The sequence below is a fragment of the Staurois parvus genome, unplaced genomic scaffold (assembly GCF_062004578.1).
Source record: "Staurois parvus isolate SC_StPar_1 unplaced genomic scaffold, SC_StPar_1.0 ptg000708l, whole genome shotgun sequence".
In the NCBI taxonomy this organism is placed as follows: domain Eukaryota; kingdom Metazoa; phylum Chordata; class Amphibia; order Anura; family Ranidae; genus Staurois; species Staurois parvus.
In genome coordinates this window covers 4,996,559-5,015,518 of record NW_028318504.1, presented here as the reverse complement: position 1 = coordinate 5,015,518, position 18,960 = coordinate 4,996,559, and the positions used below count along the sequence as shown (strand labels likewise).

Genomic DNA, 18,960 nt, shown 5'->3' with positions numbered 1-18,960 from the left:
TTTACTGTGTTTTTAATGAAATGTTGCATTTCCTAGAACTTTGCGGTAATATTGTGTGACATAAAAAATTAGAAATACTACTAATTTATTCTCTCGGGTGTCTGCTTTCAGAAAATGTATCATGTTTGGGGATTTTGTGTAATCTTCAGACCCAACATCATTTTTTTAAACGTGTGCAAAAAAAAAAAAATATGCAAAAACGTCTCTGGTAGCGAAAGGGTTAAAGCTTTAAAAAAGCACCACCAAAGCATAATCGAAGCATCATCAAAGCACCACCAAAGCATCGTAGAAGCATCAAGTACACATCAAAAAAGTATGTTGAAGTGGTAGGCGCTTTAAGGTGTGTTGAAGTCAAAGCAAATGAGACCTAAGAAGAAAAAAATATATTTAAAAAAAAAACAAATTGCTGTGTGATTGTCCCACCAGTTGCACAATCATCGTAGTCCCCATAATGTGTCTATGATCTTAAATGATCGCTAGCTCCATCTAGTAAATTTTTCCTGAAATATTGCAATCAGGAAAATAATGCATTATGCCCACTAGATGGAGCCGAGGATCATAGGAAATACACATATTAGACACATTACAGGAATTACTCAGGACATCAATTTCTTTTTATAAATAGACCACTACATTTTTATATTGTTGGAAAGATTGTATGACTTGCAGGAACATTTGCTGAAAGCTGCATACCAGCTGTGTTCCCTGTCTAACCTAACCTCCTACTGGTGCCAAAGTAGCAGGCCAACAAGCTGGAGGCAAACAGTGTTAAAGATGTAGTCAGTAATATCATGGACACTGCAGAAGGACAAAAAGTCTGGAAATGAATAGGTTATTATGGCCTACGGCTCTGTAAGGAGTCCCTGTTTTATCTCCATCAAATCACCTTGAAAAATGTAATAAAACACAGATCCTTATGCACACAAACATTTTTATTTCAGACCTTTTTCATTTGACTTCCATTCAGTCCAGTATCTGTAATTTTCTCAGTATTGTTGTTGTGCCATTGGGTTCTTTATGCTTCTTTATATTTGGTTTGTAACTCAAAGCCAACATCTTGGCACACACCTAAATCTGCAGTTGAAATTCTATTTGGAGCTATCTTTCCAGCCAAAGGATTTGTGTTATAGCAGGCTTACCAATCTTTTTACCTTAGAGCAGGGGCGGACTGACCATTTGAAAACTCGGGCACTGCCCGAGAGCCCATGGTCAGTAGGGGGCCCCATGAGATGCCCCTGGTACCTTTTTCATAGGCTTTTTTGAGTTTGGACAAGGACACAGGGGCCCCATGATCCCCTATTGCCCGGGGGCCCCATGAGTTGTCAGTTCACCCCTGCCTTAGAGTAGCCTTTCTCAACCTTTTCAACATAGAGGAACCCTTGAAATAATTGTCCGGTCTCACTGAACCCCTGCTTGTACAATATCTATAACTCATGACACATAAGTGTGATGATCATTGGGAAGAATGACCCCCTTACAGATGGCTAAAAATATCAATGGTGTTAATGGGAACTTATCTGAGGGGCAGACATTGCTCATTGCTAAAGGAACCCCTAATCAAACGCTGGAGGTACCATAGGGTTCTATGCAACTCTGGTTGAGAAACCTTGCCTTAGAGAGGCCCTTGAAATAAGGTCACCTCCCTGCCCTCAGTGATTGGCCAGAGAATGGCCAGCAACATACTCATGAGGTCATCTTTCTACTCTCTTTCCCCTGCTAACCTGTTCCTTGTCAGCAGATGTGAATGTAGGACACCTTGCTGTCCCCAAGTAAGGCCCCTTCATCACAGAGTGCCAATACATAAGGGAATACAAAAGACTGAAATGAGGTACATTTTGGTATTTATACCAGTTGCATTTTAAATACATTTAAATTTTGTATTTTAATAAACACATAACTGCATTCATTTTTACATCTACCTGTAGTTCCGCTTTAAGGAAATATGCAGTAGTTAAGTAAAATAAAAATGTAATTTTTTTAGGTCTATTAAACAGGAAATATTGTGTATGAATGTTTTCTATTTGTACCTCCAGCCAGCAGATGGAGCACTCGGCTCCTTTTCACATGTTTACGAGGCTATGCTTTCCCAAATTGATGGAAAAAAGTCATTTTACCAATGTTTAAATTCAACTTAGAGTTTATTCTACAGGAATTTTCACATTTCACATCAATAGAGGACATTTTTGATGGTCACTTTTGGGATGCTAGACACGCTATTGCCATCCAGATGCCATGGAAAAGCCACTATAGGGACCTGCGTCAGTGCAAATTAAACAAATGAATATATTGGATACAAATAGTGAGTATTTTTAATAAAAGTTTGTGCACAAAAAAAAATTATTTTATTATATTTTTTAATAATCACAAAGGAGATATATCCATATCCAGTTACTGTATTACCTTGCAAAATTAGCAGTCACATCATCACTGTGTTGTACGTAGCCTGTTCAGAGAGCAGAGCTGTGGGAGGAGCCCTGCAGACTCCACCCACCATAGGCTGCCTGCAGACAACTACAGGAGGGGGCGGAGACAAGACCAATCACCCTGCACAAGGAGAGAGAGCAGCAGTGACCGGTCTTCATAACAGGAAGCTTCTGCACAGTGCCAAAGTTTAACACTGGATTACTGCACAGATGGATGAATACACAAAGCACTCCAAGCTTCAAGTAAGAATACACATGTAAACAATATTTGCTTATCCTAGAGTTTAGCTTTAAATACTGTAAATAGCATGACTCTTTTAGCATTGCTGAAACTGAACGCTGCTAATAATGGGAAAAGGTGACTAGAGCACCACCTGTTGGCTTGACAGAAGACTGCATATTATAATTAATTATCTGATATTTAATTTTTATCTTGCTGATTTGATATATATATATATATATATATATAGGGATGCCCCTCCAAATCATTGGATTCAGGTGCTCCAATCACCTCCATGGCCACAGGTGTATAAAATCAAACACCTAGGCATGCAGACTGCTTCTAAAAACATTTGTGAAAGGCTGGGTCCATCCATGAAATTTCCTTGCTACTAAATATTCCATTGTCAACTGTTAATGGTATTATAACAAAGTGGAAGCAACTGGGAACAACAGCAACTCAGCCACCAAGTAGTAGGCCACATAAAATGACAGAGCGGGGTCAGCGCATGCTGAAGCACACAGCGTGCAGAAGTCGCCAACTGTCTGAAGTACCTATAGCTAAAGATCTTCAAACTTGGTGTGGCCTTCAGTTTAGCACAACAACAGTGCGTAGAGAGTTTCATGTAATGGATTTCTATGGCCGAGCAGCTGCATCCAAGCCTTATATCACTAAGTGCAATGCAAAGGATCGGATGCAGTGGTGTAAAGCACGCCGCCACTGGACTCTAGAGCAGTGGAGAGGTGTACTCTGGAGTAACCAATCACGCTTCTCTGTCTGACAATTCGATGGACATGTCTTGGTTTGGCGGTTGCCAGGAGAATGGTACTTACCTGACTGCATTGTGCCAAGTGTAAAGTTTGGTGGAGGGGGGATTATGATGTGGGGTTGTTTTTCAGGGGTTGGGTTTGGCCCCCTAGTTTCAGTGAAGGGAACTCTTAAGGCATCAGCATACCAAGACATTTTGGACAATTTCATGCTCCCAACTTTGTGGGAAGAGTTTGGGGATGGCTCGTTCCTGTTCCAACATGACTGCACACCAGTGTACAAAGCAAGGTCCATAAAGACATAGATGAGCCAGTTTGGGGTGGAGGAAATTGACTGGCCTGCACAGAGTCCTGACCTCAACCTGATAGAACACCTTTGGGATGAATTAGAGCAGAGACTATCCTTCTCTTCCAACATCAGTGCCTGACCTCACAAATGTGCTTCTGGAAGAAAGGTCCAACCTTCCCATAGACACCCTTCTAAACCTTGTGGACAGCCTTCCCAGAAGAGTTGAAGCTGTTATAGCTGCAAAGGGCGGGGCCAACTCAATATTGAACCCTACAGACTAAGATTGGGGGGCCATTAAAGTTCATGTGCGTGTAAAGGCAAGCGCCCCAATACTTTTGCCAATATAGTGTGTGTGTGTGTGTGTGTATATATATATATATATATATATATCAGTCTTGATCATAATAAACACTAATATAAAATATTTCCTGAATCTTGACATTTTCTCAACAAAAGTAGAGTCTCAATTTAATTTCTAGCAACACCGATGGTTGGTAGGACATTTTCATCTTGTCATATCCTATGTTGAAATAAACATGGCCCCACTTTCTTAAGTAGGCACTAGACGTGTCTGCAGAATTATGTCTTCAAGTCTATAGGCTGTCAGGTCTCTATGTTTAATTGCAGAGTTCCAGGCAAACCTCGCCTGCATATTGCTCCTTAGAACCCTGCCAATGCCTGCAGGACAGGTTAAAGTCTATTTATTTTATGTCTAGGAATAAAAATATATTAATATAAAATTATATTTATAAAATTGATTCTGCATAATAGACATAGCCGGAAGCATGGATGCACCTCTTGATACAGCGTACTGCATTAATAGACACACGGCCACAGTAACACACGCAGACACAAGCCAGCGCACGCACACAGCCAATTATCATGAGCAATTCAGCGGCCTCCTATTACAGCTGGCAGGGAACGCACTCAAGCGTGCAGAGCTGGTGTGACCCCCTAGATACACGAATTTAGACTAATGTGCCGGGGGTCCCTGGCATTCCAGCTGTGTGATTACCAGTCCATCCAGAACCCCGGGGGAACAGCAGCATTGCAGTGTAAATTCATACAGATCCCCCCGGCACAGAGGAGATTAATATAACATCTCGGCGACAGCACCAGCAGCGATAAAATGAAAATGCTGTAAATTGTATAGAAAACAGATACGAGCACTTATGAAGGACTGAGAGGAGAGAAGGGACAGGCAAATGCTGATCCTGTCTTGCTGCTCTCTAATAATTCATCCATCGCAGGATGACGGACTTATAGGAAAAGATTCATGGGCAAGATGCCGTAACCCATTGCATCCTGTTCTGGTACTTGGAGGAGACCTCATTGGATCCTCTAAGTTCCTATGTATTAGGCTTGGTTCACACTTGAGCTTTGGCTTCTTCAGGAGTTTTTCAAGTTTTTTTTTTTTTAATATGTCCTTTTATTTGTATTTTTTAAACATTTTCAGACAAAGGCATTTTTGTTTTATCCAATGGAAAACAGGAAAACTAATAGAGATGAGCTAAGGTTCCAAAAATGGCCAGATTAGGTCAATGATGTCACCAGTGTCCTGGCCCCTTTTTTATGTGTAACATGGAATTCCTATGCTGCCATTTATTTGGCTGGCAGCTTATTATCATGTGACAGCTTCCCAAGGGGTTCAGGCCGTTACATGATATCAGGTGGCCGGCCCAATCAGGAGCAACCTAGGAATTCCCCGTGCCTCGCAGCCTCACATAACCAGGTAGAGAAGCTGGAGACAATATTGACCTAATGAAACCACCTGGCCGTATTTGGAACCTTAGCTCATTGCTAGTTACTAGGAGGAAAAGACTGATTAGGTGTAAAAACAAGTGACCACCGCGTGTTATGTGCATGTTGTCAGGTGCTCCCCTTGAAGTCTATAGGGCCAAAAACATGTAATCCTGCCCCAAAGAAGCCCCAATAAAATAAATCTCCTAGATTGTAAGCTCCCAGGAGCAGGGCCCTCCTATCCCTTTTGTATTGAACTGTATTGTTGCTGTATTGTCTCCCCTTGTTATTGTAAAGCGCTGAGCAAACTGTTGGCGCTATATAAATCCTGTATAATAATAATAAATATCATATCAAACTTAACCTATCCAAAACCGAGCTCCTGGTCTTCCCCCCACCCCGTGCCCCCCCATCTTCTCCATCACTACTAACAACACCACCATCTCTCCACCCCACACGCCAAAATCCTGGGTGTCACCCTGGACTCCCACCTCTCTTTCCTACCCCACATCCAACTGCTATCTAGATCTTGCAGGCTCCACCTCCCCAACATCTCCAAGATATGCACATTCCTTACCCCAGACACCACCAAACAACTCGTACACTCCCTCATCATCTCACGCCTGGACTACTGCAACTCCCTTCTCACTGGCCTACCCAAACGAACGCTATCCCCACTCCAGTCAATCCTGAACTCAGCGGCTAGATTCCTCCACCTCACCAACCACTCCACATCTGCCTCCCCCCTCTGCCAATCCCTTCATTGGCTCCCGATTGCCCAACGCATCAAATTCAAACTGCTTACTCTCACCTACAAAGCCATTCACAATGCTGCCCCAAACTACATAACTGACCTGATACCCAAATACTACCCTACCCGTGCCATCCGCTCCTCACAGGACCTCCTACTCTCTATCTCCCTGGTCTCCTCCTCCCACACCCGATTGCAGGACTTCTCCAGGACTTCCCCCATCCTCTGGAACTCCCTACCCCAATCCATCAGACTGTCGCGCCTACCCTCCTCACCTTCAGGCGCACCCTGAAAACCCTCCTCTTCAGGGATGCCTACCCCAACCTCATCTAACACCCGACCTCACCTAACAACTAACCTCCTCCACTCCTCCCACCACTCCATCCCCCACAGCCATCTCCTCCTGTGCCACCTTCCCCTCCCTCCTAGATTGTAAGCTCGAAAGAGCAGGGCCCTCGAACCCCTCGTGTAGTGTATTGTTACTGTCTTGTCTCATGTTCTGTCCCCCTTGCTACTGTACAGTGCTGAGCATACCCTTTGGCGCTATATAAATACTGTATAATAATAATAATATTGTCAAGCGCTATCATGCTTCTGGAAACCTGAGTCAAATCACTGAAGTGTGAACAGGGGTTTACTGCTTTTTTCAATTTGTTCATAAAGTGATTCAAAATTTAAATTGCTGATCAGAGGTGCCTGAAATGATCTAATTTTCAGCCCCTATCATATCATTTATGTTACTTTCTGTAAAAATTGTCAGATGTTTTTTAATTGAAGTCAAAACCTTTAATGATCCCAAACTTGTGAATGATAATTTTTGTTCATGCAAACCCAACCTAAAATTATCTGTATGTTATCAATTCACACAAGCAGATAAAAAATACATTCCATGAATAAATTAATGTAAAATAAATAATAACATTATTATTATTATTATTATAATGTATTTACAAAATTCTAAACTATTGTGTTCCCTTTTGGAGAAGTAGGTGCCCATCTGTGCCCCCTATATTTAATAGGTTGGCCATATTCAACACTATACACGATTACAATGCTGTACAATTTTACATTTTAGAAACAGTTCAATCAGATTGTACAAGTAATATGTTTGGCTAGCTTTCAAGTGAACCCAAAAGTGGTTGTAAAAGCTCAAGGTTTTTTTACCTGCATGCACTCTATACACGATTGTTAAAACCCTTCTGTGTGCAGCAGCCCCCCTAATGCTTACCTGAGCCCCATCGGGATCCTGCAATGTGCACGAGAGCCTCAGCTCTCCGGGGACTTTCTCTCCTCATTGGTTTAGGCAGCAGCAGGAGCCAATCTGCTGTTAATCACAGCCAGTGACAGCCAATGAGAAGAGAAAGGGTTGGGTTCAAGCCGCAGCTTGGTGTGTGAATGGACACGCAGAGCTGCAGCTCGGGAGCGAGTCTGCTTGGGTGCCATCATAGCAAGCTGCTTGCTCTGGGGCAGGGGCGGACTGACAACTCATGGGGCCCCCGGGCAATAGGGGATCATGGGGCCCGTGTCCTTGCCCAAACTCAAAAAAGCCTATGAAAAAGGTACCAGGGGCATCTCATGGGGCCCCCTACTGACCCCGGGCCCTCGGCAGTGCCCGAGTTTCCAAATGGTCAGTCCGCCCCTGCTCTGGGGGCACTTGGCAGGAGAGAGGGTCCAGGAACGCCAGCAGGTGGCCTCAGAAGAGAAGGATCGAGGCTGCTCTACGCAAAACCACTGCTCACAGCAGGTAAGTATACAATCTTTATCATTTAAAAAAAAAAAACTTTAATGCTCCATGCACACTTTTTTTAAGCTCCTAGAAGCTGTTCTCAGCACTTTTTTTTTCAGCTCCTAAAAGCTAAATACTGTTCTCCTATGTGTCCAGGTACACTACTTTAGGCTATTAGCATTTTTTGAGCTTCAGCATTTAGAAGGAGGAAAAAAAATAGTTTTTGTGGAGTTTTTTGGAGCGTTTTTCCAGCAGAACAAAACACTACACGCTTCTAAATGTTGCTAAATGCTACTAAAACGCTCCTAACAGCTTTTTTCCTAGCTTTTTTTTGTGCTCTTTTCCTCTACATGTAAAAACTCCCTTAAATGTCTCCGAATGCTACTAAAATGCTACTAAAAATGCTATTACCAGCGGTTTTTATCCAGTGTTTTTCTCAGCGTTTTATTTAAGCTAGAAGCAGTTATTAGCATTTTTTCTGCTCCTAGAAGCAAAATACTGTTCTCCTATGTGTCCATGCACACTACTTTAGGCTATTAGTGTTTTTTTAGCTTCAGCATCTAGGAGCAGAAAATTTTTTTTTTTGTAGAATTTTTTGGAGCGTTTTTCCAGCAGAGAAAAATGCCAAACGCTCCTAAACACTCCTAAATGCTGCTAAGCGCTACTAAAATGGTTCTAAACAGCTTTTTTTCTAGCTTTTTTTTTCCTCTACATGAACTGTAAAAACGCTAATAAACCGCTAATGCTCCTAAATGCTTCTAAACACTCCTGAACGTTACTAAAGAATTTTTTCCAGCGTTTTTTGAGCTTAAAAAAAAAATGCCAGTGTTCACGGAGCCTAACTATTTCAATCAATATTAAAGCGGAGCTCCACCCAAAAAGGGAAGTTCCTCTTTAATGCTTTGTCTGCCACTCCCCATTAAGGATTGGCACCTTTGGGGAGCGGGGGGGAGGGGGTACCTGAATTTGACAGGTACCCGCTACCATTTCCGCTGCGATCGCCTGGGCAATCGGAAGCGTAAGTTGTCCTCCCTCCCTCCCCGTAGTCTTCTGGGACACATGACAGGTCCCAGAAAACTACGGGCCATTCACAAAGCGCAGCGCTTCTTGCACATGTGTAGTGGGCACCCGGCTGTGAAGCCACAAGAGGTCACAACCCGATGCCGGTGCCAGGGAGAGAAGATGGCCGGTGAAACCAGTTGTGGTGAGGACACTGCTGGACCGGGGGACAGGTAAGTGTCTGTATTTTAAAAGACAGCAGCTACAGTTTTTGTAGCTGCTGACTTTTTTTTTATGTCAGCTGGAACTTCGCTTTAAAGCTAGGTTTAAACCTAAGCAGGGATGGACTGACAACTCATGGGGCCCCCGGGCAATAGGGAATCATGCGGCCCCTGTGTCCTTGCCCAAACTCAAAAAAGCCTATGAAAAAGGTACCAGGGGCATCTCATGGGGCCCCCTACTGACCCCGGGCCCTCAGGCAGTGCCCGAGTTTCCAAATGGTCAGTCCGCCCCTGGACCTAAGTGTTTTGTGGTGCATTATGCATAAACGCACCACAGTCCATTTAACCACATGCCGCCCAGCCACTGTATAAATACGGCGCCAGGGCGGCACGGCTGGGCAAAAGCACGTTTTAAAACGTGTGTTTTGAAAACAGGTAGGGGGCGCGCGTGAGGCACGCCGCCGCCCTACCTGTCCCGCTGATCACAGCCGCGGATGTCAGTAGCCGGGTCACAGACGGTCGTTACCAGCTATGTCCCGGCGATCGGCGGCAATCGCTGACAGAGAGCACAGCTGCAGTAGCTGTGCTTTCTGTCAGTTCCCTGACAGCTCCAGGACACACTGATCGGGACAGAAGAGTTTTTCTTTCCCGATCAGCGGTGTCCCGTGCAGCACACACCCCCGCCCCCTAGTAAAACACTCCCCTCACACAGTTAACCCTTTCCCTGAATATTAAACTTAACCCCTTCCTCCCCAGTGCCATTAGTACAGTGTCAGTGTTTTGTTTTTTTTTTTGCACTGATCACTGTATTGGTGTCACTGGGGATGTCAGTGACCCCAAGTCAGTACCCCCCAATGTCAGAATGTCCGCTGCAGTCCCGCAGTCCCGCCATAAGTCCCTGACCGCCGCCATAAGTCGCTGATCGCCGCCATTATTAGTATAAAAAAAACCTAAAAATCCCAGTATCTTTCCCGCCATTTGTAAACGCTATAACTTTCACGTAAACCAATTAATTTACACGTATTGGGTTTTTTTTTTTAGCAAAGACATGTCACAGAATGCATTTTGGCAGAAATTTATGACTAAATTTGATTTTTACATTTTTTTTTACTGGACATGTTTTATAGCAAAAAGTCTAAAATATTGTTTTTTTTCCTCAAAAATGTTAGCCTTTTTTTTTTTAAAGCGCAAAAAATAAAAACCGCACAGGTGATCAATCACCACCAAAAGAAAACTCAGTTTGTGGGAAAAAAAAGGATGTAAATTTCATTTATGTACCGTATTGCATGACCGCGCAATTGTCCGTTAAACTAGCACAGCACTGTATAGCAAAAAAATGGCGTAAATTGCAGTATCTATACCATAGTTTGTAGACGCTATAACTTTCACACAATGCAATCAATATACACTTATTGGGATTTTTTTTACCAAAAACATGGAGCAGAATACATTTTGGCCTAAATTTATAACCAACTTTGAGTTTACTATATATTTTTTATAGCTGAAAGTAAAAAATATCGTTTTTCTTCAAAAGTTTTGGTCTTTTTTTGTTTATAGCGTGAAAAATAAAAAGCGCACAGATGATCAAATACCACTGAAAGAAAGCTCTATTTGTGTGAAAAAAAGGGCGTAAATTTTGTTTGGGTGCAGCATCGCATGACCGCGCAATTATCAGTTGAATTAGTGCAGCGCCGAGTAGCAAAAAGAGGCCTGGTCATTAAGGGGGGGAAATCCTCAGGAGGGCAAGTGCCACTCCCCATTAAGGATTGGCAGCTTTGGGGAGCGGGGGGGAGCAAGTACCCGAATTTGACAGGTACCCGCTACCATTTCTGCTGCGATCGCCTGGGCATTCGGAAGCGTTTCCTGTGGGTGATGTTCACATCTCCGCGTTTTCAATTTTCGGAAAGGGTCAGGGACTTTTTAAAATGCAACAAGACTTCAGTGGAGATGTTGCAGAAACGCATGTAGTGCACATTTTTATCACGCGTTGTAGATGGGTTTTTGATGCGTTTTTAATCTGCCCAGCAACAAGTTGACAAAAAAAATATAAAACGCATAACGCATCAAAAACGCGTGTGCAAAAACGCAAAGCACACCACAAAAAGCACCGCAGAAACGGATGAAATGAATGAAATGAATGAATCTAGCCTTCTTCCTATCTTGCCTACTGCATTCTTTTATATACCATCTGTTTCTTAATACATACAACAGAAAGCTCAGAAATCCCGTAAAACCTGAAAAACATGACATTTCCACAAACGTATGAAGAAATACATTCAAGTCCTAATTGCTGGGGTGCTGGGAAACTCCAGCTTCAGGGTTGATGAACTTTTTGAGCCCCCTACAATGTTTGAAAATTGGTTTTAAATGTCAACGCAAAGTAATGTAAAGCAAAGTGTTACGCGTATTATTGTTAATGCCGCGACTTCTCTCTAAAGGCTCTACAAATGCTGATCTGCCTATTTAGATTCACGGAAAAGCTTGTCTGCATTACTTTTGGTCCATTCAGTTCACAGAGATTCTCACCATGAACTGCATTGTGCTGAAGCCTCTGGGAAGCACATATGGAGAAGGTCAATGTGTTGCCGTAAAACAAGTTTTAACGTGTGTCATCACAAGCACATGGGTGTGAATCCAGCACCAACGTCACCGCAAACCCCATCGGCCTCAATGAGAAATGCAGAATGTTCTGGTAATTAGCAGGCAGGGGCGGACTGACCATTTGGAAACTCTGGCACTGCCTGAGGGCCCGGGGTCAGTAGGGGGTCCCATGAGATGCCCCTGGTACCTTTTTCATAGGCTTTTTTGAGTTTGGGCAAGGACACAGGGGCCCCATGATCCCCTATTACCAGGGGGCCCCATGAGTTGTCAGTCCGCCCCTGTTATCAGGGCTTATTTCTCAGTGAAAAGGTGCAGAACTCCCCCTTTCTGAGTCCTCCCTTGTCTCCACCCTCCGCCCTCCCCTGAGCACCGTCCCTTGGTTCCACCCCCTAGCCACCTCCTAGTCCTGCCCTTTATAGTCAATACAGAACCATTTGTGGTGCTAAATGATATGGAATTTTTAAGTGATAACAAGAAAATCAGTAAAATAGATACCCTGCAGCTAGCAACAATAGACCCCCCAGCAACAAAAGATCCCCCACACAACAATAGACCCCCCCAGCAACAATGGACCCCACCCCAGCAACAATAGGTTCCCCCAACAATAGACCCCAACCCAGCAACAATAGACTCCAACCCAGCAGCAATAGACCCACCCAGAACAAAATAGACCCCAACCCAGCACACATCAATAGACTCCCCCAGCTACAATGGACCCCACCCCAGCAACGATAGGTCCCCCCAGCAACAACATACCCCAACCTAGTAGCAATAGACCCACCCAGCAACAATAGACCCCAACACAGCAACAATAGATCTCCCACACAGCAATAAACTCCCCCAGCAACAATGGACCCCACCCCAGCAACAACAGGTCCCCCCAACAATAGACCCCAACCCAGCAACAATAGACCCCAACCCAGCAACAATAGACCCACCCAGTAACAATAGATCCCAGACACAACAATAGACTCCCCCAGCAAAAAATGGACCCCACTCTAGCAACAATAGGACCCCGCAACAATAGACTCCAACCCAGCAACAATAGACTCCCCAACCCAGCGACAATAGACCCATCCAGCAATAATAGACACCAACCCAGCAACAAGAGATCCCCCACACAACAATAGACCCATCCAGCAACAACAGACACCAACCCAGCAACAACAAATCCCCCACACAGCAATAGACTCCCCCAGCAACAATGGACTCCACCCCAGCAACAATAGACCCCAACCCAGCAGCAATAGACTCATCCAGCAACAATAGACCCCAACCCAGCAACAATAGATTCCCCGCATATCAATAGACTCCCCCAGAAACAATGGACCCCAACCCAGCAACAATAGATCCCCCACACATCAATAGACCCCCCCAGCTACAATGGACCCCACCCCAGCAACAATAGTCCCCCCCAGCAACAATAGACCCCAGCCCGGTAGCAATAGACCCACCCAGCAACAATAGACCCCAACCCAGCAACAATAGACCCACCAAGCAACAATAGACACCAACCCAGCAACAATAGATCCCAGACACAACACTAGACTCCCCCAGCAACAATGGACCTCACTCTAGCAACAATAGGACCCTGCAACAATAGACCCCAACCCAGCAAAAATAGACCCCCAACCCAGCAACAATAGACCCATCCAGCAATAATAGACACCAACCCAGCAACAATAGATCCCCCACACAACAATAGACCCACCCAGCAACAATAGACACCAACCCAGCAACAACAGATCCCCCACACAGCAATAGACTCCCCCAGCAACAATGAACACCACCCCAACAACAATAGACCCCAACCCAGCAGCAATAGACTCATCCAGCAACACTAGACCCCAACCCAGCAACAATAGATCCCCTGCATATCAATAGACTCCCCCAGCAACAATGGACCCCACCCCAGCAACAAGTCCCCCCAACAATAGCTCCCAACCCAGCAAGATTAGATCCCACACAACAACAATGGACCACCCACAACAAGACACCCCCAGCAACAAAAGATCTACCCCAGCATCATAGAACCCCCTCCCTCAACAGTAGATCCCTACCAGCAATAAAAGACCCCCGCAGCAACAGTAGACCCTCACGAGTCGCATTCGCCCTGCTATTGAAATGAATGGCACCTGAAAACACGATTGTGCTTTTTCACATTTGTACAGCGCATTTTCAAATCGCGACCAGAATCACAGCAATTCTGCCCGCAATTTGAAAAAACCTATTGTGAATGGAATGAACCTAAACCAACATACACTTAGTCAGCTGGCTAAGAAGAAGCCAGCCCACTGCCTAGGGAAACTGAATAGGAAGAGATTAGTGTAGGGCTTGTAGTCACTGGTAGATCTGTCAAAAGTAGAGTAAGCCCCTTAGTCTAGGTTCACAACGATGCGTTTTCCTCTGCGTTTTGCAGAAATGCTCAGCAGTCCATTTAACATGATCTCCTATGGGACAGGTTTACATCTCGGCGTTTTCACCTGGTGAGTGCTTTGGCAAGGATCAGGGACTTTTTTAAATGCAAAACATTGTGTTTTATGTTCTATAGACTTCAATGGAGTCACTGCAGAAAAGCATGTAGTGCGTTTTTTATGCTTTAATTTAATTTATTTCATTGGCCACAATAATAATTTATTCTAGCCATTGAAATGAATGAACCCTCAAGCACTGAATGCTCCTAGCGTTTACAGGCATCAAGCGTTTTTTTCTGCCAAAACGCTTTTACTCCTGGATGCACTGGAAGTGGGTTTTTTTTCTGCCTCTAAATGCCCCTCTAAAGTCCTCTTAACACCTACAGTATATTTGCATGGACATGAACGCTAACAAGGAGGGGCAATTTGAGACAAAAAAAACCCAGATAAATGCCCCTAAGAGCATCGTCAAAAATGCCCAGTGTGCATGAGGCCTTACTGAATATCATATAGGTATTAAAGGAATATTAAAACTTCAGCTTTTTTTTTTTTATAATAACAAACATGTCATACTTACCTTCCCTGTGTAATGGTTTTGCACAGAGCAGCCCCAATCCTCTTCACGACCCTTCCCCCTTGACTAGTGCCCCCAATAGCAAGCTGCTTGCTATGGGGGCACTGGTGCATGCCTGCTCCCGTTCCCCACTTAAGACACATAGGGGTTTATTTACTAAAGCTGGAGAGTCCAAAATCAGACTCCCTTCTGCATAGAAACCAATCAGCTTCTAACCTCAGCTTGTTCAATGAAACTTTGGCAATGAAACCTGGAAGCTGATTGGTTTCTATGCAGAAGGGAGTCTGATTTTGGACTCTCCAGCTTTAGAAAATAAACCCCATAGAGTCTCGGCTCTGCCCCTCCCCGCTCTCTCCTTATTGGCTTTTTGGCTGTGATTGACAGCAGTGGGAGCCCATGGCTTCTGCTACTGGTTCTCAGCCAATGGGAATAGGGAGACCAGGGACACACAGAAGGTTTTTTACCTTTATGCTTAGAACACATAAAAGGTATAAAAAAAACTTCAGCCTTTTTTTGCTGTGTATTTTGGAAAATGATGGGTGGGAGAGGGAAAAGTTTTTACCTTTTTTAATTTTTATTTATATCCCCTGTTGTGCCCTTGCAGCTTCCTTACTGCCTGTCTCTGTCCACATTTACTGCAGTGAGAGCAGGCGTCATGTGTTTTTTCACAGGGCATAGTTTCTAATTGGTACTAGTTGTAATTTTATTCTTCGCAAGCTTTTTTTTTATTGGTGACAACAGCGAAATACATACCTCTGAACTTTAGAGCTTGAGAATGCGGAACAATTTAGGACCTGCATGGGCATAGGCATGTTAAATAAAGCTGAATATTGGACCTATGTGTATAAACACTGCTAGTGCTGTCGGAATGTAATCCTATTTATAGTATTTTTGCCTGTTTGAACAACAAGGCTTTGTGTGCTTTATGATTTGCCGATCTGCCGATCTTCTAGCCGGGCAATAAGGGCCTATGCATTAAGTGCTTTTTTCCTTCCTCCTGGAAGACGCTCAAGTGGGCAGAAAGGCATCACTGCACTGGCCATAATTTAGGCAGGTTTTTTGGCAATCTCCAATATCCAAGTTTCCAGTAAGCAAGTGATAAAAAATGAACCTCAGTAGGTATTATTTTTAACCACAGTTTTCATAAATTGGTTGCTTAAAACATGAAAAATGGGTTAAAACAACAAAAATTGTTTAGTGTAAGGTGGAGAAGGAGATGGCAGCACAGAGTGAGTTCACTGTGATATCACCACCCCTTTGTCCAGCGGGTTCAGCTGAGATTGCAGAGGTCAACACTGCTGGTCACAAACCCTGGAACGGCATTGTGGTGACTCACAATCAGCGATTATTCTTTTCTGAGCTGACATTTATCAGTAGCTTTGCTGTTAGTTGCGAAGAGGAAGATACACCCAAATGAGATAATTTAGTTGTCAGTAGAGGCCAACAGACAATCATGCCCCCTCTGCCCCCATGACTAAAGTAGATAAATGATAAAAAGTTCTCCCTGAGATATAAAGTATATGTTTCACACAGGGGCAGACTGACAACTCATGGGGCCCCCTGGCAATAGGGGATCATGGGGCCCTTGTGTCCTTGCCCAAACTCAAAAAAGTCTATGAAAAAGGTACCAGGGGCATCTCATGGGGCCCCCTACTGACCCGGGCCCTCGGGCAGAGCCCGAGTTTCCAAATGGTCAGTCCACCCCTGGTTTCACACTTCTTCCAATTGGTATGAGCTACTGCACCTCACAAGCTATCACTACTTCTAGTACCAATTTTTTGTTATCTTTCAAGCAGACCTACTGGAGGAGGGTTAGTGGTTGTTGGGTCTAGAGGTAAAGGGAATACGTTGTAATACTTTCTTTATTCCTTTGATCCAGCAGCACCACTAATATCCAACACTCCGGATTAGTGGCCAGTGCCTCCCTGTCCTCACCTACAATGTAGGGCTATTGGTCCTGCATTGAACTTGATTGTGTCAGCATCCAATTACCAGCTGGAGCACATTACAGACGAGGCTTGGGGGACCTGTCACATTGGAGGAGATTTACTAAAACTGGTGCATAGTGTTGGGCATGATGTTCGAGTCGAACATCAGCCGTTCATGTGTTCGGGGAGCACATGAACAGTAAGGGCGTATGGTGGGTTGCTCGCCCACCGCGCCCCACAATGCAATGCACCCTGACAGTGCACTGCGATTGGCCAATGATTTGGCCAATCATAGAGCATGATGACATCACAGGAGGTGGGGTGACCCCGCACCCTTGTGATGTCATCACAATATTTAAAAACTGTCATCTCGGGGCGCAGCTGTCAGGTGGTGGGAGTCAGATTCGAGAGCAAAGCTTTTTTTTCTTTTTTCAAGTTGGTGGTGGCAGTAGGCATCATGATTGATGTTGGATTTACCTAGGAGGAAATTTTTTCAATTTTTGTTTTTAATAAAGGATTTGTCAAAGACTGTCTACTGTAATTTTTTACAGTACACTTATTTTTTTGTGAATGAGTAGTGGTACTATGTAAGGGTGGCTGAGATCTGGGGGCCCCCTTGTTAAAGGGAGCTTTCAGATTCTGATAAGTCTTCTGCCCACAGACACCCACCATTGGCCACAGTTGTGGGAAGAGGCCATTCATCAACATCGGGACAAGGTACTTTTCCCCAAAGTACCCTCCCCATGTTGAGGGCATGTGGCCTGGTATGGTTCAGGAGGGGTGAGCGGCGCTTGCTCGTCCCTCCCTTTCCTGACCTGCTGGACTGAATGCTCAGATAAGAGTCCGGTATGGATTTTGGGGGCAACCCTTGCGCCATTTTCTTTCTTAATTTTGACTCGAAGGGCTTTTAAGAAAAATTTTAATTTCCGGGCAATGCCGGCAATTCCTTTTGCATTCAGCTGTCAGCAGTGAACCCCACTGACAGCTGAAACATGAAAGAATGTTTTCACTACTAAAATACCACAATTTATGCAGTATATTAGTAGCTGTGCGGTATCTTACCTCATACTCAGATACGGTAAGGTACCGCTTAGTGAATTGTCCCCTCTGTTTGAAGTTTGCGGTCAAACTTTTGTTAAGTTTGAATGTTCGACCTGGGCCCATCACTACTGGAGCACTCAGAATCTGGTGCAGCTGTGCATGGTAGCCTATCAGCTTCTAACTTCAGCTTGTTCAGTTAGGATTTGGAACTAAAACCTGGAAGATGATTGCTTTCCATGCAGAGCTGCACCATGCAGTTTTAGTAAATAACCCCCACAGTGTGGAGGAAGCCTGCTGGTCTTATTTGTCTACCTCTAAACTTAACCCTTTCGCTGCCAGAGCCGTATTTGCATTTTTTTCCCCTACATGTTTAAAAAATTATTTCAGGCCTGAAGCTTATGCAAACTCCCCCAAACATATATTTTCTGAAGGCAGACACCCTAGAAAAAAAAATAGTGATAGTTCCAATTTTTTATGTCACTGGGTATTACCGCAAAGGTCTAGGAAAGGTAGCATTTAACTAAAGTGAATTTTAGGGGAAAAAAATGCAATAAATGACCCACATTTTGGTAAAATATAAAAGACGAGGTTGCGCTAAGTAAATAGATACCCAACATGCCAAACCTTAAATTTGTGAAATGCTGGCAAACTTCCGTACCCTATATTTTCTATAGGCAACGTTTCAAAGGCCCCTATAGGTCATTCATTTATTGTTATGGAGGAGGTCTGGTGCTAGAATTATTGCACTCACTCAGGCGTGCGCAGCAATATGTAACATGTGTACCGCAACTGGCGTTTTCACGCCTAGGCGCCCCGACATGTGTGTTTACGTTCGTACATGCGTATATGTGGGGGGGGTTCAAAAACTTTTTTTTTCATCACATAGGGGACACAAAGTCCCCTATGTGATGACTTTTAGGTGACAGGTTTTCTTTATTGGGACCCTGCATGTCTCCTCTGGTCTAGCTAGGGAAAGTGACATCCGTGACCTGGAAGTGATATCATACAAGTTGCCTTCGGGGGCCACAGAAAGAGGGGGGGAGCGCTCCTCTCTCCCCTCTGCCCACCAGCACCCACCATGGTGCTCACCGGGCCCCCAGAACGGCAAGCGAGGCTCGAAGGAATGGCTGGGGGGGCACCAGTACCAAGAGTTGTGGAAGCGATTGTGTATAAAACCCTCCTGCTGTCAGGTCCGTATGACATACAGAAGTGGCGGTGAATGGGTTAATGAGGCCCTCTTCACACAGGAAAAACTCAATTACTATC

At 44.3% G+C, this 18,960-nt stretch overlaps 1 long non-coding RNA gene across 1 annotated transcript; it reads right to left on the bottom strand.

Annotated features, from left to right (window-relative positions):
- Positions 1-2,119: 2,119 nt before the first annotated feature.
- On the bottom strand, positions 2,120-5,875 carry LOC149445820 (uncharacterized). The gene is made up of 2 exons (XR_016306317.1): positions 2,401-5,875; positions 2,120-2,254 (listed from the first exon to the last, which is right to left on the bottom strand). It is a non-coding gene; the product is annotated as an uncharacterized LOC149445820 (long non-coding RNA).
- Positions 5,876-18,960: the final 13,085 nt, after the last annotated feature.